This window comes from Arvicanthis niloticus, chromosome 23, assembly GCF_011762505.2.
Source record: "Arvicanthis niloticus isolate mArvNil1 chromosome 23, mArvNil1.pat.X, whole genome shotgun sequence".
Lineage (NCBI taxonomy): Eukaryota > Metazoa > Chordata > Mammalia > Rodentia > Muridae > Arvicanthis > Arvicanthis niloticus.
The window spans coordinates 12,953,655-12,977,455 of record NC_133430.1 but is presented as its reverse complement, the minus strand read 5'-3'; the positions used below and the strand labels follow the sequence as shown (position 1 = coordinate 12,977,455).

Genomic DNA, 23,801 nt, shown 5'->3' with positions numbered 1-23,801 from the left:
TCTCTCTCTCTCTCTCTCTCTCTCTCTCTCTCTCTCTCTCTCCTCTCTCTGTGTGTGCGTGCGTCTCTCACACGCACGTGCGAGCTGGGAAAAAAATCAGAGGAAACACCACCTTTTTAGCTGACTTTCTTTTTTTTTTATTCTCAGGGTCCCCCATGGATGAAACTCAACAGAAGCCTGGAACAGTGAGCATGCCGTGCAGTCGTTTTGTAGGTCTGCTGTATGGGGCAGATGGCAAAATAGGAAAGAAACTGGAGCAGGTGTGGATACCTGGGACGGTGAATTCAAGATATAAAGATCAATGTTAAGCTGTACACTGGGCAGCAACTCAGATTTTGTGGGGAGACTGAAGCTCAGACAATGTTTTAGGATCCACCTTAAGAAACAATACAGGCCAGGAGTGGTGGCTCACACTTTTAACTCAGCTGTTGGGAGTCTGAGGCAGGTGGATCTCTGTGAGTTTCAGGCCAGCCTGGTCTACATAGTGAGTTCCAGGGCAACTAGAATTACATAGTGAGACCATGTCTTACAAACAAAAAACCAAAACCAACCAAACAAAAACCCGATTGGTAAAACAATAGCAGTAACAAGAAAACAAGAACAGCGCCAAACCCAAGGCCTTTCCTAGGGCTTCAGAATCCGCAGATCCCAAGTGTGTAAACACCGAGACGTGCTTTGGATATTTGAAATGAGTCTCTTTGCCAACCCCTTAACAAATCAAGCAACAGTGAGTACTGGGTATATTTATATCGGTTCTTAAGGCTTTGAGAGCTACAGTAGCCGGTAAAACAGCAAGCGGGCTGCAAACCACACTTCCCAGAAGCCCTCGGGCTCAGAAGAACACGCCCCCATCCCCACTCTTAGCGGTTCAAAGACTACAATTCCCAGTATGGAGCTAGCTCGAGGACCACAACTCCCGGCATGCCCGCAGGAGTGACAGAGAAGCGCGCCCTTCCTCTCGCCCCGCCTCCCCCGCCGCTCGCAGCCAATGGGAAGGCTCTGTACTGCAGGGTGTGGAGGGGACAGCGCCTTGGGCAAGTCGCGAGTCTAGGAAAGCGGCGGGAAGTTCGTACTGCGCTGTGGACGGCGAGTTGGCGGCTCTGGGTAGGAAGCCGTGGGGTGGCGGCTGGACGGTGGGTACGGTGTCACTTCAGAGTGGCGCCTGCTCGTCCGGGTGTCCGCGGCTGGGTCGGGCCTGCCGGGGAACCCTCGCTTCTCTGCCCGCTCGCGGAGCTGCCGGAAGCCCGGTTCTAGAAGGCCGCCCGAAGCCTGGCCGGGGCCAGGGTGGCGGACAAGGGGCCAGGGACCTGGACCGGCCGAGCCAGACTCTTCCTTAGCAGCGGTGAGGTGAGGCCTCGGGGCACACCCGCGGTCGCCAGCTTCTCGTTTCCTTCCTGGCGTTGCTCCTCAGCGCCAAAGTTTGTTTCAGATCCTTTCCAGTCCAAATAGCGTAGGTGTAAAACTGCGCCAGAGTCTTTGCGAGATGGGGACACACGCTTGTCCTGATCAGGTTACCCGCTTTTTTTTTTATTGTCTTATTGTGGACGTTAACCATTCTTTATGTCTGCGTGCATCCTTCCTTTCCGTACCTCATGGCTCTTGGAGCAATTTGGAGACACGATTTTGCCATTGGAAAGGTGGTAGTTATGGGATCGTTGAAGAGCTTCGTTGCTTTGTTTCTTTTTGGGCTTCAAAACAGTGAAAAAACATAGATCAGATCATTAGCATTATTTTGGATTTTCAAGATATATATATTTTTTTCTGTGTAGCCTTGACTGTCCTGGAACTTGCCCTGTAGACCAGGCCAGTCTTGAACCCACAAGAGATCCGCCTGCCTCTGCCTACTGAGCCCTGGGATTAAAGGCGTGTGCCAAGAGTTCAGGAGAAAAGCATCTCACTTTTTTGGTGACATGCTGATCATAATGTTTGTGGAAATTTAATTTACAGTTATGATTGGAATTAAGTGTCGGGGCGGTTAAGATAATGTTTATCTACCTGTAGAAAGGAACGTAAGTTGACATCACTTAATAATGACTCCCTGTTGTGCGACCACAGATGGCAGACACTGCTGCTCAGCACCGCTGATGGAGACCGTGCTCACAGTAACAGTAACACGGGCTGAGTTGGATAACAAATGTGTGTTAGGCATCAGGGATTTCCGTTCAGCACTAGTATCCAGTACAGATACCACTTTGATAACTGTAATGGCTGCCGCTCCTGCCTGGCATTGCAGAGATGATGAGAGTTTATTTGTTAAACAAATGAGATGGTGGAGTTGATGTGTTAAGCAGGGAGCCTGGCATCTAATAAGTTATCGAGTGCCCAGGGAATGGTTATGTGGAAAGCTTATTCAAGTATGCATGCGTATATTTTAAAAATAACAGCAGTGCATTTAAAATGTTGACAGACCCTAAAATTAAATTTCTTACAGGAAATAGGCCAGCTTTTTTCTCTTAACTTTGAGAACTAACATAAAATAATGATAAGTGAATGTCCCGGATGTCTAGAAAAGACGAAGATATAGATTTTGACCTTTCCCCCCCCCCCTGAAAGCATGCGTAATAGACATGCTATGAATAGGATTTGATTAAAAAAATAAAACCTTAAAAAAATTTTTTTTATTTAAGAAACAAACACATTTATTTGGAAGTGGGATTTACCTTGCAATCAAATGCAGAAGTGTGACTCCCGAGTTTATGCAAATGAGCAAAGGCTCACATTGTCTTAAGGCATCAGGCAGTGAGCCTGCTGGGAATTAAAGTGCTGTTGACTTGTCAGCCTGAGATGATCTGGATGGGTCCTCAGTGGATTGGTGACAGGATGGCCTTGGAGCATGGTTTACGCTGGTAGGGCATTTTGCATGCTTGTCAGGGGTTTTTGTTTGTTTGTTTGGTTTGGTTTGGTTTTTTGAGACAGGGTTTCATCATTAGCCCTGGCTGTCCTAGATCTTGCTGTGTAGACCAGGCTGGTCTTGAACTCCCAAGAGATCAGCCTGCCTCTGCCTCCCAAGTGCTGGGATTAAAGGTGTGCACCACCGCTGCTCAGCTGTCCAGGGCTGTCCAGGTTCTTTTTAAATATGGGAGGACACAGACTGATAGTGAGAGCCACCTGAGACCACATGGCAGCTGCTAAGTGCAGAACCTACCCTTGCTGTCCTGCTGTTTGGTTGAAGCAGTAAGGATGTGAGATGAGTTTGAAGGGTGGTAACCTCAGCTGCCAAGCTGGAGGCCCAGTGGTGAAACTTTTGGCCCATAATTCTTTGACTGTGTTTGCAGTTGTCACTGTAAAGTCATAAGGTTGGCCAGTGTCCTCTAAGCCCTGTGTCCAGAGGTTGCTGTGTTGAAGTAACTTGCTGTATTTCAACACGTTGCCTGCAACCTTTGTTCTCAAACCCAAGCGTGTCAGTCCTTGGGTGGCATACATGCAGTGCGTGATCTTCACTAACTTTAGTGTTCCAAGACAGGATCTTGCTGTGTAGTCTGGGTCTGCCCTCGAACTTATGTCTTCTAGGTTGGCTGGAGCTCACTGCAATCGCCTGGTTTACAAGTGCCCAGTGATGTGTGTGTGGTGGTGGCGGTGATAGTGTGCCTTACCTGGCTAGGTTTATGCTTTAAAAGAAGCTCTTCGAGCCTGGGGAGGTAGGAGGTGGGTCCTGACCTCAGAGTAGGTGATAAATTAATCAGCAAGTACTAACTAATAACAAAGACATTTTACTGCCATTCTTTTAATAAGCTTAGGAATTTCTTGAGGCACAGTGTGTTTATGAGCTTGGGAAAACTGAAGTTGTGAGTGTATTTATTCTTTAGGTAAGGTAGTCTTATATTACTAAATAGCAGCTGTTTGGACACCTCAGGTACCAGACAGACTGTGTGGCTATGTGGAATTGAACAGTATGCTTGTAAGTCTTTGATCCAGCACTGGAGAGGCAGAGGCAGGCAGAGCTCTGTGAGTTCCAGCCAACCTGATCTACATAGTGGGTTTCAACAAGCCAGAACTACATAGTGGAGACTCTGTCTTGAAAACAAAGAACAACAACCACCACCACCGCACAAAAAGGTATGCTTATATCAGCTGACTGCAGACCTCACAGTACACTTACGCAGGTTGACTGGGCGACATCATATTTTATGGGACTCTCTGTACTCAGTCGTTGACTGACAGTTGTTAGGTGGCTAGTGACTACATCTTGATGAGTCTGCATCAGCTCCTGTTTCTTTGAGTGTCTGGTCCAAAGGGTGGGAACCTGTGCTGTAGGATTTAAAAATTAAGATGGACATGCATTTCGAGTAGTGCTAAACATGTACATGAAAATCACTATATCAGTAACCACATGGATTAAGTAGGAGATACACCAAATGAAAGTCATATAATCAAATGGCAGAGTAATTAGTTTGACATTCTCGAAAGTTCTGCCAGGTACTTTTAAAGCAGTGATCACACTGACTTTGGAAGGAAGCACACTTTACAGAGCTTAGTATCAGGAACGGAATGGTTGCATGGGAACTAAAAACTGAGGCCTTATAATTGCTGTGCCTGCATCAGATTTCTCTGTGAATTGGCTGGCTGGCTGCTGTTGGTGTGTGAGTAGAGACATCTCTAGACTTAGCTTCTTGCTATAAGAACCTCAGAGAGACCACATATAACTAGGGATTTTTACATAAGATTAAAAAAAATTTAAAAAATATTAAAAAATCTTATACTCATGATAAGCTCACTGTGCTCTCCTCGGTGTGCATGTGTGTATGTGTATAAATATATATAATAAATGACTGCTTTATATGAGGTTACGTTTCTCAAGTTATTTTACCTGACGTGTACTGAACAAGTAGCATCTTTTGGTGATCTGTCCCGCTGCATTGTGGGCTTTCTCAGGGTCCTGAGGGCTTAGAGGGCTGCCAGTCAGTCAGTCCTCATGGACTGTAGACAGTCAGTACACCCCTCCCCTCTCCACTTGCTGTTTCATATGGCATTGGCCATCCTTGTGCAGATTCTTGGTCATTGTAAGTTCTCTGCTAGAGGTAATGAGAAAATCTTTTTAGACATCAAAACAGTTTTATTTATTTATTTATTTATTTATTTATTTATTTATTTTGGTAAGAACTGTACTTGGGTTTTAATGCTTAAGAGATTTGGCCTTGTTTTTTCAGGCTTATGTAATATATTTAAGAAGTCATGACTTGGAAATTCATCTTAGAACCTGTTGGCTGGTCTGTAAAGTATATAGATAGGGACACTATGAAATCAATTTGGCAGTTCCTCAAAATTTAAATATAGCCTTAACATATGATCCCATAGTTGTTCTCCAGACTTTTCTTCTACATAAATAAAAACTTGCATTTGTACAAAAAAGTTGTTCATTAATACCCTAAGCACTTTATAATAGCCCCAAACCAGAAAGAAATCCCCAACCTCCGGATGGCAGAGAAGAAAAATACGGCATGGCCATATAGCACCAGGCACCTTCAGAGGGAGAAGGGGTTGTGTACAGAGCAGTGTGAATGGGGCCCACGGCCTTGTGCCAAGTGTAAACAATGAGCTTGTAGAGAGGAGTATACCTCAGCTTACAGAGCCCGCTTCTCTCTAAAGGAAGCAAGGGGCTTTTGTCTGTCTTTACATTTTTCAAGACAGGGTTTCTCTGTGTAGCCCTGGCTCTCCTGGAACTTGCTTTGTAAACCAGGCTGGCTTTGAACTCAGATCTGCCTGCCTCTGCCTCCCAAGGGCTGCTGGTATTAAGGCTGTGGACCACCACCACCACCACCACAAGGAGCTTTTATGTGAAGGTAAGCTTATCCATGATCCCATGGGGAAACTGTGGCATCATGCATAGAGGCGGTATACTCATGAACAAGCTCAGTTTGAGGTCATAATCACATTTAACAGGGCAGTCATGACCAGTTCTCAGCAGACAGTATGATAATGAAGACAATTTAAATTTACCCTTGTTCATCAAAAAAAGAGAATGTGATTTTGGTTGCTTGGAAGTTTTTCTTAAGAGCCTTAGGTGAAACAAAAGGAAAACAACCCTGAGGTTTTATATTGATCTATTTATTGTGTGAGTGTGGGTCTACACGTGGAGGTCAGGGGCAGCCTGTAGGAGCCTGTTGTCTCCCTATACTGTGTAGGTCCTGGGGATTGAGCTCACCTACCAGCCGAGCCATCTCCTGCCTCCACTCTCAGTCTTTTCAGAGGAGTGTAGAAGTGTGGAAGCCCAGTCTGAAAGCTGACATTTGAATAAGGAGTTAGTTACTAGTGCTGACTGGTCCGTTTGCTTGTTTTGGTAATTGGTTATCCATTATATGGCTGTCTGTCATTTTATATAGCCATTGAAGCCTGTGGTCATGCTACATAAAGACGCTGTGAGTGTTCATTTCCAGGTTTCTGAAAACCTGTGAGTGTAAAGCTTCCATTTTTATTTTTATTTTTAGGCTAAGTGCCCAGGAGTAACTGGTGAGTTGTGTGGTGTGTATGCTCAGCTTAAGAGTTGCCACACTTTGCCAGCATAGCTTGACCAGATCAGTCCCACCTCCCTGAGCTCCAGCTCTGTTTCCCTTTCACTTCCCTGAGGGCTAATCTCTGCTTACTTGCCTCTTACATCGTCTTTGATGACTTGACTCTTCAAGTCTTTCGCCCACTTGATAATTGGATTGTTTGTTTTCTCAGAGCCTTTAAACTATGCTCTAGATCCATCTTTGCCAAACGCAGGCCTTGTGAGTATATTCTTTCAGTCCCTGGGCTTGTCTTTGCGTTCTCCTCAGTGTCTTCCCCAAGCTCCATCCCTTTGGAGAAGTATAGTTCATTATTTATGGATTGTGCCCATGTTGTTCGAATTCTGCGCTTAACTCTTGGTCAGGAGGACGTTCTTATATTTTCTTTTAGATGTTTTACAATTTTATATTTTATGTTTCTGTCGCTCTGTCATTTCTTTTGGGTTAATGTTTTAGACATGATGTGAGGTTTCATCTATGTTCTTTTGCTTTCTTTGTAGATGTCCACTTATTCTCACACCATCAGTTGAAAAGATTAGGCTTTCTCCATAGAACGTAGACTGAGTATCAAAATGAAGATGGCAGGAAATGATTGGGCAGTTACGTGTGAACACACATGTATGAAGTGTAAACACAGATTATGAAGTATGAACACAGGTGTAGGATGGTGTAAAATGGCCCAAGTCCTGACAAAAATGGAAATGTGTTTAGAACAAAGTCATGTCACAGGTAGGAAATGGGTATTTTGGAGCTTCAGTTTAAGGAAGGATGGTTAGTTTGTGAGTACAAGCAGCTGACTCTATGGTAGTTTGAGCAGGAAAATGACATTAAAAACAGATTTTAGGGCCATAGAAGGAGGAACAGGAATAACCATGACTCTTGACCTAGAAAGTCAAGACTTTGTGTGACAAAAGCCCACTAGAAGCTAAGAGAGTAAAACATCATAATGTTGTTACTTTCTAGTGCCTCCTAGAAGTCTGTTCGAGCTTTTCACTGGACAAAATGCCTAAGATAATCAACTTAGAAGGAGGAAAGGTCACGTTAGCTTAAAGAGGTTCTGGTTCATCACTGGCTCATCTTCATCGGGACCCTTTTTCTTTGGGGTCACGGCAGGGAAGACCATTGTGTGGGGACTGTGGTGGAGGAAGCTGCTCACACCCTGGTGTCCAGGGAGCAGAGACAAAAAGGAGGAGACTCACTTGCACTCAGTATCTGTCTTTGGCTCTCACCACCTCCTGGCCTCAGCGGCTCTCAGCACTGTCATGGTCTGGTGCTCAGGACGTCTGAGGGGAGCTTCTCCGGAACATAACAAAACTCATGGTGGGCTTTAGACGTGGTGCTGTTGTCCTCAGTAATGGATGTGGACGAAGCCGGACGTTCAGAGTCCCTGGTACTGCCACTAGTAAGTTGCACGTGGAAAGAAGACTAGATCCCATTGGCTCGTTGTTGTAGATGACTTTTGGACTGAGTCTGAAAAGGGTTCAAGAGTTGAGACACTGAGGTGATAAAAAAGAGATGATAAATTGATCCACTGAGGAAAAGTTGTGGAAGCAGACTTATTTGTGATGACAGAGCAGGGCTTAGGTGTTCTCTCAGTGTGGTGACGCCTGCTGCTCTTCCACGTCATGGGGATCACATCACATGAGAAATACCACATCCTTATGTGCTAATGTGGCTTAGTCAGGAAGGTCTCTGAAGCTCCTACTGTCATCCGAAATGTCTCTAGCCGTAGGTTGGTAATTGTGGGTTGGGGCATTTTGCCTTGGTCAGGTGTGACAGGGCTAGTCCTTCCGCCATGCTCTTGTGTCCCAAGCTTCTAATTCCTGACTTGGCTACTTGGTTTCTGTTTATCATCTACTAAAGTTCTTGATTTCTTTTCTCATACAAAGTATACCTTGTCTCATTTGTTTTCTGCGTTTAAAAGGTCATGTTGAACATAAGCTGTCACTTTAAAAGTAGCCAGCTAGCAAATAGAACTGATAGACTTGAGAAGCAGCGCTGTTTTTGCTTTATTTAGAAAACATAGCATTCCATTGTTTTAAAAGTGGTGACTTGTTGAGTAAAGGCTTTTGCTTCCTAAGAGACTGCGTGGTGTGTAGAGATGCAGGGTAGGCAGGGCAGAGCTCTGCAGCTGCTCACCTGTGCTCACCGCCCCTTTCTGAGACTTACTTAGAAGATTCTCTTCTGCAGTCCAGATCCTGTGTACTTGTACCCGAGACTCCTCAGCGTTAACTCCTGATTGCCACTCTTCAGTAGGACTGTCACAGAGTTTCCCTGCAGAAGAGCAGGCTCTTACAGTGCTGTGCAAGCTGCCCATTTAAAACTATCATTGCTTGGCACCTATGCCCTAGTGACAGTTTGACCAACATGTGAGCAGGCACACTGCCATCCTGACAGATGGGTGTGAGTACAGGCAGCCAAGAAACCATGTATCTGCATCTAGTGTATTTGTTAAGGGCAGGATTCCCAGTTGGGATGTTCAAACGTCTGTCCATCCTGAGCTTTCACGCTTGTGGATAAAGGGTTGTCATCATTAATCCCAGCTCTGACTGCAATTTCATGGGTCTGTAAGGGCTCCTTGGCTCTCACAGAAGTAGGTAGTTAGGATCAACCAGGATAGCTGTGGTCTCCTTCACAGGAATACTTCAAATAATCCTTTCAGAGAGGTTTGTAACAAAGGTAAACCCCTTTAGAAATTGCTCTGATACTTCTGGAATGAATGTGGCTTTGTTTTTCAGACCACAGAAGGTTCCAGAGTGATTTGTTCATGCTCTATGCAGCGATATGTATGTGTACATTCCAACATCTATGTAACCAGAGTCAGAGCTGAGATCAAGTATACATCAAGTACGACATTAGGACCACCTAATTCAACATCTTATCAAGATAAAATGATTCCTAGCTTACAATTAGATGTGAGAATTATCTGAAATGAACAGAGTCTGCCATCATTCAGTGTACTAGAAGCCAGTGGTAGTTTATTTTTTATTTTTTTCAAAGTTATCAAAAACAGTATTTTTTTTTTCCAACTCAGTTCTTTCTATCCTTGGACTTTACCCAGACATTTTGTGTTGTACATGATGGGGAGCTTCAGTGACAGCAAACTCATTGCATCCAGTGTAGCACTTCTCAATTCTGGGTCATGGGCTGTTGGTTCTTTGCTTGGGAGCTCTCTGCATTGTAAGATGTGCGGCAGTCAGAGGGACAGAGTCATCCTCATTTGAGAACCCCTACTCTAGAGACAGCCTACACTACTTTAAAATTTAACTATAAGGAATTTTTTTTTTTTTTTTGTTTTCCGAGACAGGGTTTCTCTATGTAACCCTGGCTGTCCTGGAACTCACTCTGTAGACCAGGCTGGCCTCGAACTCAGAAATCCGCCTGCCTCTGCCTCCCAAGTGCTGGGATCAAAGGCGTGCACCACTGCCACCCGGCCCTATAAGGAAATTCTTATCAACTGTGGATACCTATCCTGCCAATCTGAATGGAAACACCTCCAGTCTGTAAGCTCTTTGTTATGTCATCTGGCGCCAAGTCTGTTCACCAGTGGCATTCCTTTTTTTAAATTCTGTGTTTGAGCTGTAGAGTATGAAATGGAGTCAGTGCTCCAGGCATGGCTTGATGCAGAGGACCTGGAGCTCATGCCTTGTAATGCAGTCCCTTTCTTGTGTCAGGAGTGGTTGCTGGCTTCCCTGCATACCACATTATGTTAATATTTACTGGCTTCTTACCACAGTGTGTACACAGCCTAGAGCGGAGTAAGTCTCCTTTGTACCCAACTGCCTCTTTGCTGTGGCTCTGAATTAGTTTTGGGCTGTTGAGTGTTGGAGGCTTATGTTTTCTCCTGTTAAATTTACTTTTATTGAACTATCTAACATTTTGAGATATTTAGAATCCCAATTCTTGGTCAGATTGGACGTTTCATGGTTAAGTGTGTGATGATGCTGTCAGCCGAGTTTGGAAACACAAGGAACAAGCATGTGTACACACATCTGCAGTTGAGAGGACTGAGGTGAGGAGCCTGGGGAGTCCTAAGAGTCATTCCTAGGCAGCTGGGCAGAGAGGTGGCTCAGGAGACCAGGAGGAAGGCAATGGGAGGAAGGTCAGATGTGACCACCTTGTAAGCTGTCAGACTGCTCAGTACTGTGGTGCTTCCTTGTATGTGGGACAGGGTATGGGTGCTGGGTTCTGCTCCTGTTTCTGATGGTCTTTCTGCTTTAACTGTAAACATTGGAATATAGACTGCATGATTGTAGCAAAGTGGTTTTGTAATAGTTTCTTTACTAATACAGACAAACCATTAAGGCCTAATGAGCAAGAGAAGTGCAGACAGCTCCAGACTGTGCATTCTGGAGATAGATGAAGGTATCTAGTTAAGGGGGAGAGCCCTGCTGTGTCAGGATGGTGAGAGCTAGTAGAAGCTGCGGTTGTAGGATAGTGGTACCTGGCTTTCTCAGTCTCTGCTGATTGCCCTTCCAACCTGGAGCCAGTTGTCAACAGACAGGGTTTCAATGTCAATCTGCTACAATACTGGTCTTTTCTTCCTGTGGTGGTGCTGGGGATCTAACATAGGTAGGACCTTGTGCATGGTGGTCAAATCTTCTACCACTAGTCTACATTCCCAGCCCCAGTATGTTAATCTTACATGTACTCTGGATCAGAAGGATTTCTTCAGAATCAAAGGAGGAATCTTAAAAAAAAAAAAAAAATTAGTTCTAAGATTTTTCCACACTTGGAAAACAAGTGTGAGCAAGAAGCCTCAGCTATGTACAGCTTTGCTTTACAGAGTAGTTCTTACATAATGATAATCTTGTCTCATAAAACAAATCTGAATTAAACCCACAATCCAGACTAGCTGAGCTTCCCAACAACAGAGGCAAAGCCAGTAAATCCATATATAGTTCTTAGCTCAATGATTGTCTCTTACACTATAACAACAAATACATGTGTTGGGGACACATATTTATTTTATATATCTAGAGCAGCTGATTATGATGTGTGATACCTTTAATAGATTCTAGCACACTGCCCATTTTCCAAAGTTGCTGTACCAATTCCCATTCCTACTTGCATATGAGAGTTCCCCTTGCCAGCCATCCCTGCCTCCACGCACTGCAGTTGGCTAATTTTGTTGTTTGCTTGAGACAAGGTCTCACCTTGTAGTGGAAGCTGACTTAAAACTTACAGCAACCCTCCTGCCTCAGCCACTGCAACCAAGCAGCTAAATAAACACTAAACAAACGGGTGAACGAATGGGTCTTTCTATTGTTGATGAAGAGTCGGGTCGCTTGCGCCTCACTGAAATGCTGGCATTTGGTACGTTCTCTGAGTGTGACTTGCCACTTCAGTCTTGCAGCAGTTTTGGGTGAAATGAAACTCTGATCACTTCCTGTCTTCTAGTCAGTGCTCTGGCGTGTCCTTTTTCATCGGTTTTATGCTAAAAGCAGCTCCCCTGTCGTCTACATTGGAAGCGTCTCTCTGATTCCTTTCACACTTAGACTGGGTGCCTCAGAAGTATTTTTGTGTGTTGTGCAGTAGGAATAGATCTTGCCTGTGCTGATGCAAAACTGCGAGAGCTTCTCCACTGAGCATAGCTCAGTTCATCTAGGTCAGTCCAGTGGCTCGCAGTGTATGGTGGGCTGTAGTCTGGTGAGTGAAGCAGGTTGTACCTTTGCTTTCAACCCTGTTGACTGTTACAATCCTTTTTTGTAATTGTTAGGTCATCTGCATGTCTGTGACCAAAAAATGTCTATTCAAATCCTTTGCCCACTTTCAATTTTTTATTGAATTTATTAATGCTGCAGTGTTTACACTGATTTATTTTTAATCCAAAACATTTTTTTTTCTCTTTGTTTTTCTTCCATTCTGTCCAGGGAATATTCACTTTGTAGTATCAGGCGGTTAAGAAAGTTCTCAGGCTGTGTGCACACAGCCTGGGTCCCTCAGATTAGATCTGTAGTCCGCTGGGACCATCCCTGGGTCCCTCAGATTAGATCTGTAGTCCGCTGGGACCATCCCTGGGTATCTCAGATTAGAAATGCACATCTGCTAGTCATTTCGATCGCACCTCAGTGGTTCCCACTGCTTCTAGAAAAACTGCTATTCCTCCCCTTCAGACAGGATGTAGAGCTCCTGGCTTAGGGCTTATTTCAAGTTTGTCATTTTATAGGAGAGAAGAGAGAACTGGAGAAGTAGGCTGATGACTGAGCTCGTGAGGGTGGGCTGGGGTAGAGGACCAGGATGCACTCAGCACATTCTTAGGAAGTATCTCTTAGTTTCTTGTCAAGACATTCACTCATTAAACTCTGGGATTCTTGAGTAAGATGGGGTTCCCAGTTTCTGGATTGTGTTAACAGAGACTGACATATGCACTGTAAGTGCTCATGTGCTTCTGAGTGTTCTTGCTCTTTCTCTCTTTGTCTTTTGAGACAGGGTCTCATGGTATAGTTCTAGGTGGCCTGGAACTTGCTATGTAGACTGGGGTGGTCTTGAACCCACAGAGACCCTCTTTCTTCTGTCTCTGGAGTACTGAGTACAAAGTGTGTGTCATGCCTGATGACACTGCTATCTTCAGTAGGTAAGCTGATATGACTCAAGTAGTTTTTTTTTTTTTTTTTTTTTTTTTTTTTTGATTTTTAGGTGTTAACACATAAAAAATGTCATTTCCATGGTGGGTTGCTGAAGACTGACTCTGGAGTACAGTCTTAGGACACATGTTTATCGATTTGTTGTTACTTTTCTTTACATCTTGTAGTTTTATTGTGACAACAAAGTTCTGTCAGTATATTTACACACACATGGACATGTGGACACACACACTGACATGTGAAATGGGAGTTCCACTGTGTTGCCCAGGTTGACCTCACATTTTCTGCCCCATGTGATCCCTTTATTTTAGCTTTCCAATAGCTGGAACCATGGGCACCAGCCCTGTGCCTGGTCCACAGTGTGCTTTAAAGGCAGCATCTTTCCGAAGCCTGAGCAGTGCTTCTGTTGGTGTTTGCTCTTTTCTCTGCTCTCCGCCGTTCACTCTGGATCAGGTCATGGGAGTGAGCGTGCAGTACCGTGGTGCATCCGCTTGTTTTGCTCACATGGGTTTATGGCATTTATGTGGATGGCTATAGTCCTATCCATTAAAGGGATTATTTTATCGACTTTGGGCTCATTTTGTTGCAAACAACTTGTACTCTTTAAGGAATAGAAAGGTAGTTTTTTATCAAAATGAATACTTTGTATAGGTGGCTTGCTTTGCTTCTTGGTTGTGAGGCCATGGACAAAGTATTTCATTTCACTTAAGCAATTTTCCAGTGTGTACATCCCTGTGTAGTACTTACATTCATTTTGCGACTGTTGTAAAAATCAGACATGATGTGTTTAAGTCACCCAGTATAGAGCCTATGTAGTCACTTAACAGGGATGGTTTTAGATATGATGTTCATTTGTATGTGAGAGCTGTGTGTTATAATTAATGGTTAATTGATTCTTTCCAGTGTAGATTCATTCATTCATATTTTCACTCATTTAGGATTAATTGAGCAAAAATAACTGATGATACTAATGTAGGAACATTATGTCAGTATTCAACTTCAGATGCTAGTTTTTACGATATATTACTATTTTCAAGCTAGAGAAGTATTGTTCTATAAAGACTGACAGGCTGTATCGTCAAAGCATGAAGGTATGCTTGTGTTTTTCTTTTGGGGGGTGATGCTGAGAATTGTTTTCGACAGTTTATACATTGCTTGTGGTGTGACTTGAGGCTGTGTGCAGGGCTGATTCATGCCGTCCTAGTGTACAGAAGCATTGGTAAGTCCAGATTAAGAGCATTGAGAAACTGCAGTTGACATTAATAAACTACTGTTAACGAAAAATTCTTTAAAATTAGCTTACTTTAAAAATTAATGCACACAATAAAGTTAGTTATAAATGATTAAAGAGTGAAGGCTAAGTTTTCTACCTCTAAGGCATTTCTGTTATTAATTCATTATATGTGCACACGTCGACACAGTATTTTAAAGCTCTTGGAGGTGCCGGTCACACACATCCCAGTACCCGCAGCATTGGGGATTGGCTGTCTGCCTTATGTGACCAGGACACTCTGACACACTGGTACTTTTCACTTGCAGCTTGTGTTTCGGCCACTCTACATCTGAGTAGAGCCACCTCATTTCCAAACCTGTTTTCTGGCTAGGAGTGCTGGTGCTTGCCATTAAGCAGGGGCAGGCGAGCCTCTGTGACTTTGAGGCTACATAGTGAGGCCCTGTCTCAAAAAAAAAAAAAGCTAAATTTCCTATGATGTAAACTGAGGATGCTTCTGGTCTTTTGTCTTTTGTTATGCTATGGAATTATATTATGGGATGTTGCAGTTGGACAGATGGGATGATTGCTAGAAGTGTGCTTGAGGTATGGAAGATGTTATTTACAGAGTTGGTAGATAATGCCAAGTTGAGGTACCCCCTTTCTCATACTCTTAGCAACCCTGCAGTGTATTTTCTGACTTTGAATTTGAGTAATCTGTGGTTGAAACCATCAACTTGACAGTGATTGTAATTTGTATCTGTATTGAGTCTGTTTGCTGCTAGTGTTCAGGATGTATTGGTAATGAAGGAGGTCGTGTGAAGCAGCAGATAGGTACCAGCAGCCGTGCTGAGAAGTGTCTGTTACTTCAGAAGAGAGTAGAGATTAATTCAGAACTCAGGGAAAGTGCTCATTTTGTGCGGAGAGGAAGTGAGAGGCAGAGGAGGAGGCCCCCGAATCCACTATATCTTGTGTGGCCTGTGTTCTTGGCCTCATAAACGTTGTATAGAATTTTGGAAATTCAAAAAGAAAAACGTACCTATTATAATTAGGTTAAAATAGTTAGAAACCAAAATTTCAATGGTAGAGAGAAGTGAGTTGCATACGTAGTCTAAGGAGGTGGAACGAGAAATGCTGGTGTGAATGTGGGATGTGGTCTTCTTTTAAAACCTATTTGTAGCTCTCCCCTCAAAAGGCCTGGGAGTGATTGTGTTATACAGTGTGATGGCAGTAGCATGGCATTATTGCGATGACATTGTACCCAACATCTAGGCCAGGGACAGTGTTGGCCCTTGTTTGGGCCCCAAGTAGTCATTTTTCAGCTAAAAGGAAACAGTCCCCTGTAGGAGTGTAGCTGAGGTTTGGAACAGCAATGTGTAAGGGGACCTGGAACATCTTTCTCCAAGGCTTCTAGGTCTTCTCTAAAAGGGTATGGTGGTCAATTTGAAGGGTTTTCAGTAGTTCACTAGTTTTTGAATAGTTTAGCAGCTATGTCACAGTTTGTATTGAGACATGGTGTCGTCATCCCCAGAGTTCAGATTAGAGAACTACGAAGTTGAGTTCAAAAGAAGTTGCAAAGAATCTTGTGTTTTAAGGGAGTCTGTGATTTCATTTTGGGCCACATACATAGCCACCCTGGGTGCATGTGAGTCACCGGCCACCGGTTGAAGTGGTCAAGAGGAAAGAGCATCTCTGAACTTCTGGAGCTGGTCTGCACTCACAGGGAGGCCACCGGAAGTGAGATGAAGCAGAAACAAAACCAAGGTTGCTGCTGCCTGCTGAATCCGCAGCCAAACACATGGCTGCTGGTTTGCACACTGGATACAGAGTGATAGAGCCCATCCATGTGACAGTAGCACTCCAGAGAATCTTCTGTTCCTAGGTTACCAAACCAGTGCCAAGTCCCGAGAGTCCAGTAACTTCTGTCATGCTCCATAGTGTGCGTGCCCCTCCCCTGCAAGGAGCAATAACCGTACTGTAACCGTGGTATGCTCACGGCCGCCTTTGACAGTGAGTGGCAGCACCAGAGGAAGCACAATTTAAGCACAGATCCAAAACAAAAACCCTACAGGACTATAGGGCCACACTGAGCGTATTGTAGGACAGATAACAGGGTGAGGGAGACACAGGGAGGTGGCACTGAGCTCAAGGTGAACTTTTGGGTCCCAGATAGCAGAGTCGCCATGTGGGAAGATGCCTTGGAGACAGTGGGGAGAGTGGACTCCTCGCTAGTTGACAGTGGGGAGAGTGGACTCCTCGCTAGTTGACAGTGGGGAGAGTGGACTCCTCGCTAGCTGGCATTGAGAAGCCATTAGTTGTGTCAGGCAGTTCCATATGAAGTGCTGTGAGGTCTGGAGTTTGCTGTAAGGTGAAGATTGTTTTAGGAGGGGCTGGTGGACAGCTGTTGAGGTGATGAAGACCATGGGGCTGTGTACTGTGTCCCTTTGAGGCTCGCTCCTCAGTTCTGAAATCCTGTAGGAAGCTCCTGCTAAAGCCAGGTGTGCTGCTTCTGCGAGCCGCTCGCCCGTCCTTGTCACTCTTCTTTTTTAGCTGGCTTTTGTCTAGTTTTCCTCATAATTTAAAGGGCTCTTTCAATAATGTGAAACAAGCCTTTTGTCATGTTTTGCAGATAGTTTTCATTTGTCTTTTGAGTTCATGGTGCTTTTCTTTTTGTTTTTTTATAACCTGTGGTTGAATTTCCATTTTTATTTTGTCAATTTACCACTTTTCTTTATGGCTTAAGTGTTTTTGTGTGTTTCTTATAAAAAGCTTTTTTCAGAGACTCTGAAAAGTTCTTTCATGTGTTCATGAATTTTTAAAATGACTGTAGCACACTCCTGATGCGGTTTCATTATATAGTCGTTATCGTTTTCCTAGCATACTTGGGACTGTCCTCCTTAGAGCCAGCCATGCATCAAGAATATATCTAGGGGACTTCTCTGCAGCTGTCCTGGGAAGATATTGATAGGTTTAACCAGGATCCCCAGAAGAATGACTGTGGACCGTTTATTGGAGGGTTCAAGAAGGGTGTGGCATGTCTAACTTCTTTTATTAAAAACTAAATACTGTGCAAAACATCGGTAATATACTTGCATTGCTAACTGCTGAGAAGGTTTTGGCTTTTACTTTGCCCAAACAAACATTTCTTCTAGTGCTTTTCCTTGGGTTCGGGTCAGGAGCCAGCCCCTCCCTGGAGGCAGCATTCCAGGCTTGCACCCTCACATCTCCGATCCTGTGAAGAGCGGCGTGTTAGACACCATGCTTCTGCACTGGCTTTCTCACTGGGCGGAAGAATCTTGGGGTAGATTATCTTCTGTGCACCTCAGATTAGAAGGAGAAGTGCTTGTGGAATCCTCCAGTCTTCTGATGGGAAAGTGGTAGCAGAGAGGTGGCTTGAATTTGTATTTGGAATGTTCGCACTCAGTTCTCAGTTAAACGTGGGTTCTACTGATATGCACCCCCTTTAGAAATGAGTTAAGGAAATAGGAGGTGAAGAAGTACATGTGTTTAAAGTATTTTACCCTACAAACATTTTATAGTCTAGTGTTAATCCTCCCCTCCCCTCCCCTCCCCTCCCCTGCTCTTCTATTTTCTTTGGTTTTCAAGACAGGATTTTTCTATGTAGCCCTGGCTGTCCTATAACACACTATGTAGACCAGGCTGGCCTCGAACTCAGAGATCCTGCTCTGCTTCCTGAGTGCTGGGATTAAAGGCATGTGCCACCACTGCCTGGTGTGCTGATTTTCTAATACAAGTGAAAAAATGGGACCAGAAAACATTTTTTTCTTCTGCAATACCCATTTCCTTTTTCCAGAATTTGCAGTGTGAGTCATCACCTAGCTCTTTCCAGCTTAGGTGTGAAGCATAGTAGGTGTGAGAGACATTGAACACCTGTCACAGCTTGCTCAGTTTAATGCTTTCAAGAGGAATCTATGACGTCCTGGGGTTGTCGGCTCTAAAGTTTGCTTCTGTAGTCTCAGTTTGATACTCTGTTTATGTCACAAAAGTACCAAAGTACCAGCTAGCCATGGGTACTGCTGTGCTTTGGTTGATAGGAGTAGACTAGAACACTGGCTGCTCTAACAGGAGTCCAGGGGTCCTGTATGGTGGGGTGTTAATGTTGGTGTGTGTGTGTGTGTGTGTGTGTGTGTGTGTGTGTGTGTATGTGTGTATTTTCTCCTTACAGATAGTTTCTTTTTTGTGGCAAGGGATGAGATTTTGAGAAAAGATTTCTCTATGTACCCATGTACCCTTGCTGTCTTGGAACTTGCTTTGTAGACCAGGCTGGCCTCAGACTCATAGATCCACCTGCCTCCCAAGTACTAGGATAAAGGTGTGCACCTATGCCCAGCTTTCCTGATACTCTTACAGGTTTGTCTCAGTTGTCTCACGTCTGAGGTGGCTTGAATTACATTCCAGGCTATGTGTCTCCACCCTCTCATCTTAGACTGTGCTGGGGCTGCTGCTTTACCCACTAAGTTTCATTCTTTGCAATCCATTCTGATCATGGTTTCCTCTCCCCAAATTTCTCCCAGATCCCCCTCCCCCATCTTTTTAGCCACTCAGATTCATTCATTCTCACACCCCTAACCTAAAACAAACATCAGAAAGAGAACAGGACAAAACAAAACAGAAAGAAGACAGTCTAAAGCACAAGAGCACGCACACACACAGATGCAGATGCACACATTTACTCACACACACAAGTCTAAAGCACAAGAGCACGCACACACAGATGCAGATACACACATTTACTCACACACAAGTCCCATTAAAACAGAAAATCAAAAACCGTAACATATAAGCGAAAGACCTGTGAGGTAAGTAAATGCCCAGACAAAGCACTATGAGACAGAAACCCTTCAAAAATACCATGAATATGTTTTGTGTTGGCTGTCTACTGCTGGGTGTGAGGCCTGCCCTTGAGTGTGGTTTGTATACCCAGTGAGACTACTGAAGAAAATTAACTTTTCCTTTGGGAGTGGTTGTCAGTTGGAAATAGCTTCTGGGTTAGGGTTAGGGGCTTGTGTCCACTCCCCTTGTCAGTACTGGGATCCCGTTTACTGTAGATCTGTGCTGCCCCAGTCTCTGCGTTCATCCATCTTTCAGTCCTCTTGTATCTGGAAGTCTTTGTTTCCTTGGTGTCCTCCATCCCTGTTCTTACAATCTGTTTTCTTCATCTTCCACAAAGTAGTCTGAACCCTGAGGGAGGGGTTTGATGGAGACATTTAAGACTGAGTGTTCTGAGGTCTCTCACTCTCTGCTTGTTGTCCAGTTGTGGGTCTCTGTATTTGTTCCTTTCTACCATGGGAGGAAGCTTCTCTGATGCCTGAGCCAGGCATTGGTTTGTGAGTATAGAGGAATGGTGTTAGTAATTTTATTGCTATGTTCTTTTAGCACAGCAGCACCATTTGGTTTTCTCCTAGGTCCATGGCTTATCTAGTCTCAGGTTCTTGGCCCTGAGCGAGCAGTGTCAAGCATGGGTTCCTTCTTATGGAGTGGGCCGTAAATCCACAACCAATTAGATAGTGGGTGGTTGCTCCCGCAACTCTGCCCCTCTCACAGCAGCACATTCTGCAGGTGGGTCACCACTGTGGATTGGAGGTTTGTACCTGGGGTGTTAAGCTCTCCCCTCTGGGATCTTGCACAGTGCCTTCCTGTAGGGGCAGAGGCTCTAGGTAGGCGCACCAGCTTGACTTTTCATGTTTGATGAGTTCCGCAGGTGTTGTCTTCAACCATAGGGTCTTACTGTCAGCTTGTAGAGAGTGCCAGTTGTCTTGGCAGTAGGTCGGGGGTTTGGGGATTTCCATGGGGTCACTTTGGCCAACAACTCAATTAAATGTAACTGATTCCTGGCACCAAAAGTTTCGCTTGGTGGTAAGAGACGTCTAGTTGGGGCCTGGTGTTCCCTGTTCTTTGATTCCATTTAGATTTCTTTCATATATTTATATACTTGAGGAAGCTTTTACTGGAGTAGGTTTCCATATAACCCTTTCAGTGGCCCTTAGTTGTAGCTGTTTCTCCCTTATCTTTCATCTTCTCTCCCTCTTTCTGTTTAATTCTGTTCCAGTCTCTCCTCCCCCATCTGCCCGTCCATCCACCTATCCATGTACCCATCCATCCACCCACCCACCCAAAACTATATATTCTGTTTCTCCTTGCTTGGAAGATCTTTACACACACTTACACCCTCCATATCTAACTTCTGTGGTTATCTGCTTAGCAAAGACTTAAAAAGCTGACATTCACATATAAGCTAATACATACCATATTTGTATTTTTTGGGTCTGGGTTACTTCACAGAATGACTTTTTTACCTGGCTTTTCTGTTTTAAACAGCCGAGTAAGATTCTATTTTGTAAATGTACCAGCCTTTCTTTATCCATTCATCTGCTGACACATCTACCTGTTTCTAATCTCTGGCTTCTATGAATAGAGCAGCAGCGAACATAGATGAGCAAGCCCAGCACTTAATGTTTTAAATTATGGTTTGCTTCCTGGCACAGCGTGCCGTCAGTGCTGCAACAAGGACAGCAGCGGCCTGAGACCACACAAACACAGGGCCGAACAGCAGCGGCAGTCTCCATGTAAGCTTCAGATGGGTGTGCACGGTCAAAAGTTCATCATGGTGGGAGTGCTGCCCAGTTACAACCACAGGCTTCATTAGAGAGACAGGGCTTAGTCCTGTCGCCTGCTTTTTCTGAGTGTAATTGGATTCTATGGTCATTCCCACTTCAGTATAATCAATTTGTGACAGTGGCACTGCAGAGTGCTTATAACTTTAGGTTCAAGATTGTTAATATTCACTTTATACATGGAAAGTTATGTTGAAAGTGACTTTATACATATTAGCAAAAAACCAACAAAACATTGAAAGCTGTGGTAAGAACGAGGCTGGTGAGAAGGCGCTCTGTGACTCAGGTGTTCAAGAGCTGCTCCATTCTTGCTAAGCTGTCAGTCACGTTCACATTCTAAGATGCAGCTGTGCCTGTCCCTAATGTCCCAGCACTACTGCCTGCAGTGCGCTCTGAACACAGCCAGCCTTCTCCTCACTGCCCCTCCCTGGCTCCTCTCATCTCACGGGGTGGAAGGTGAGCTAAAGGGAACAGAAAGGCTTCATCCATTGTGACAGGAGAGGAGGCCAGGTCTGGACACTAAGTTGGGTGTGAGGTGAGTTTAAGTGGTTTGTACACTGTGTCTTACAAAGGTATGGGAATTTCTTTCTGAGGCCTGTGTTCTCCGTGTTACTGCATCATTTGCTGCGAATTACAGATCAGAAAGGGGAACTGGGCGTTCTGAGGAAAGCCAGCAGGGTTTGACATTGTCATTTTAGAAAGCAGTTGCTGAGCCTTTGAAAGGATTGCCAGGGTCCACTGCAGTCTGCTGTGTGCAGTAAGCATGAAGCTGGACAGCAGGGACTTGCTTGTGAAGAGCAACTGGAACTTGTGCTGTCTGTAGAAGCTTGTTTAGTTCCTGCCGCATGCAGTGTATTGGAGAGAGCACAATTCCTGCATCCAAGGACCTTATAAACATAAGGGAGGATTCACCATGTGCCTGTGAGAGGGAGTTTTACTCCAGAAGTCCCATCTGCCTGAGGTGGCCTTCAGGAATGGGACCAGTCTGAGTGCACAGCAAGCATGTGGAGAAAGGCTAGTGCAGAGCCCTTGGTACCGTGGTAACGGAGAGGTTTGAAGTTCTCCTGGATCAAATGTGTTTCGGTACAGTGTGAAGATTCACAGAAGTTTATGGCTTTAGAGAAAATTCCATGAAAATATATAACCCCTCAAGGAGTTTGTGCATATGTATTTTAGGAAAGTTCATGAGTGGTCATCCAGGGCGTGGTGAGCGTCACACTGCACTGTGGTGCTCGGTGTGGCTGTGAATTGTAGAGCTTACTGAGTGTCATTGTCGAGAGCCAGGCAAGCTTTTTCACCCTCTCTCCAGCTTTTTTTTTTTTTTTTTTTTTTTTTTTAGTCCTCACCAAATTTGAATCCAGGACTTGAGAAAGTGCCAGTTATCTAAATACAGTATCGTATTGTGATAAATATAGCCATTGAGATTTTAGATCTATTCACAAAACTTTATTTTAATATTCATAGGGAACTTTTTTGGACTGTTATCTGAAAAACTGAAGACCATTTTATCATCAGAACTGACTATTAATTAGGGTATTGTTTCAGAAATAAAAGTTGATCGGCTGCTAAAACTCTATTTGAATATGTATGGTTCCAAGCTTGCTTTGTGTATTTAATAACTTTAGTACTATAATCACTCTGTTTACAATTAAATTTTGGTGAATATGCTAATATAGAATGTAACAGTGAGTGATTTCAGCAAAGGGCAGCGTGGATTTGCATCTTGATGTGCTTTTCAGTTACATCTGCATTTCATTTAGAGTCAAAGGGAAAAGAAATGGTCAGGTTATGTAACCGCATGTGATGATGAACCAGCTTTCTTCTCTGTTGCATAGGCTGTTATTACAGCAGGCTTGAGCTGAGTGTTCTGAAATTACACAGAGATTGAACTTTCCTACAGGTTGGCTTTTCTGTGTATTCCTTAATAGAAGCCTCAGGGCTGGAACTGGTTTCATTATTAGAAGATGCCTCTAATGTACTTAAGGAGCTGTTTAATTGAAATCCGCGTCTGCAGTTCTTTTGAGCACTCACTAACTTAATAAGGCAAGTACTTGTACTTGTCTTATTTTTGTGAGCTTGGGTTCCAGGGTGTAAGAAATTGTCATTTTTAGAAATTACTTGCAAAGGAACAGGTGAGACAGCCAGTTTTCCTGTTCCCAGAAACTAGGAGTCTTCCTGTTGCTCTTAACCAGAAAATAAGAGGGGTTTCCAGTGCAGTGGGTGGGGATGGGTCTAGATCTCAGATAAAGCTGGCACAATAGTGCTGTCGAGGTAGTTGTGCCCACACACCAGGAAAAGCCTGCTTAGGGCAGGGATGGAACCAACAGAAAAGGCTTTAGGGATGTTCATGGTGGCAGGAAGGGGCTCTGGGTTCATATGTGTGAGGTCAGAGGTTCATCTCAGGTGTTATTCCTCAGGCACCCATGTACTTTGAGAGGGGTCTCTTAGTGGGTTTAGGCTAGCTGGCTAGTGAGCCCCAGAGTCCACCTGTCTCTGGCTCCCCAGTGGTGGGATTGCCAGTGCATGCCGACAGGCAGCTTTTCACCTGTGCTTTGGGGGTAACGTTACGTCATTTTGCTTTCCTGGCAAGTTTGCTGAGTCAGTGTGGCACAGAGAGGTTTCTTTTAATGGAAGCAGTGTTTCAGTCATATAGTTCATATGCTAGGGGATGCATGTATTAAGTTACCGGGTTGATTATTGTTTCTAAGCATTTTTGTGAGTGGGGTTGCTAAACATGAAGGCTTGTGTATGTATATGTAAGCTTTTCATTAGAGGTAATTTCAATTATAGTTATGTTTTAGACAGTCTCTATGGAGCCTAGGCAGGCTCTGAACTCTGGATCCTTTGGTGTCTGACTTCCTAGCGCTAGGCTTGTCATACACCT

General features: G+C 44.2%; 1 protein-coding gene across 10 annotated transcripts in view; it reads left to right on the top strand.

Annotated features, from left to right (window-relative positions):
- The first annotated feature begins 973 nt into the window (after positions 1-973).
- The window catches only part of Vrk1 (VRK serine/threonine kinase 1), a 63,166-nt gene continuing 40,338 nt past the window's right edge, over positions 974-23,801 (top strand). For 5 of the 10 annotated variants that reach the window (XM_076921249.1, XM_076921248.1, XM_076921246.1 and 2 more), the window contains exon 1: positions 975-1,104. The gene's annotated coding sequence lies outside the window, so the exon portion shown is untranslated. Of the gene's footprint in view, positions 1,134-1,153; positions 1,348-3,481; positions 4,057-23,801 lie in introns of those variants that run through there. The other 5 variants (XM_076921247.1, XM_076921244.1, XM_076921242.1 and 2 more) reach the window with 4 other exon arrangements.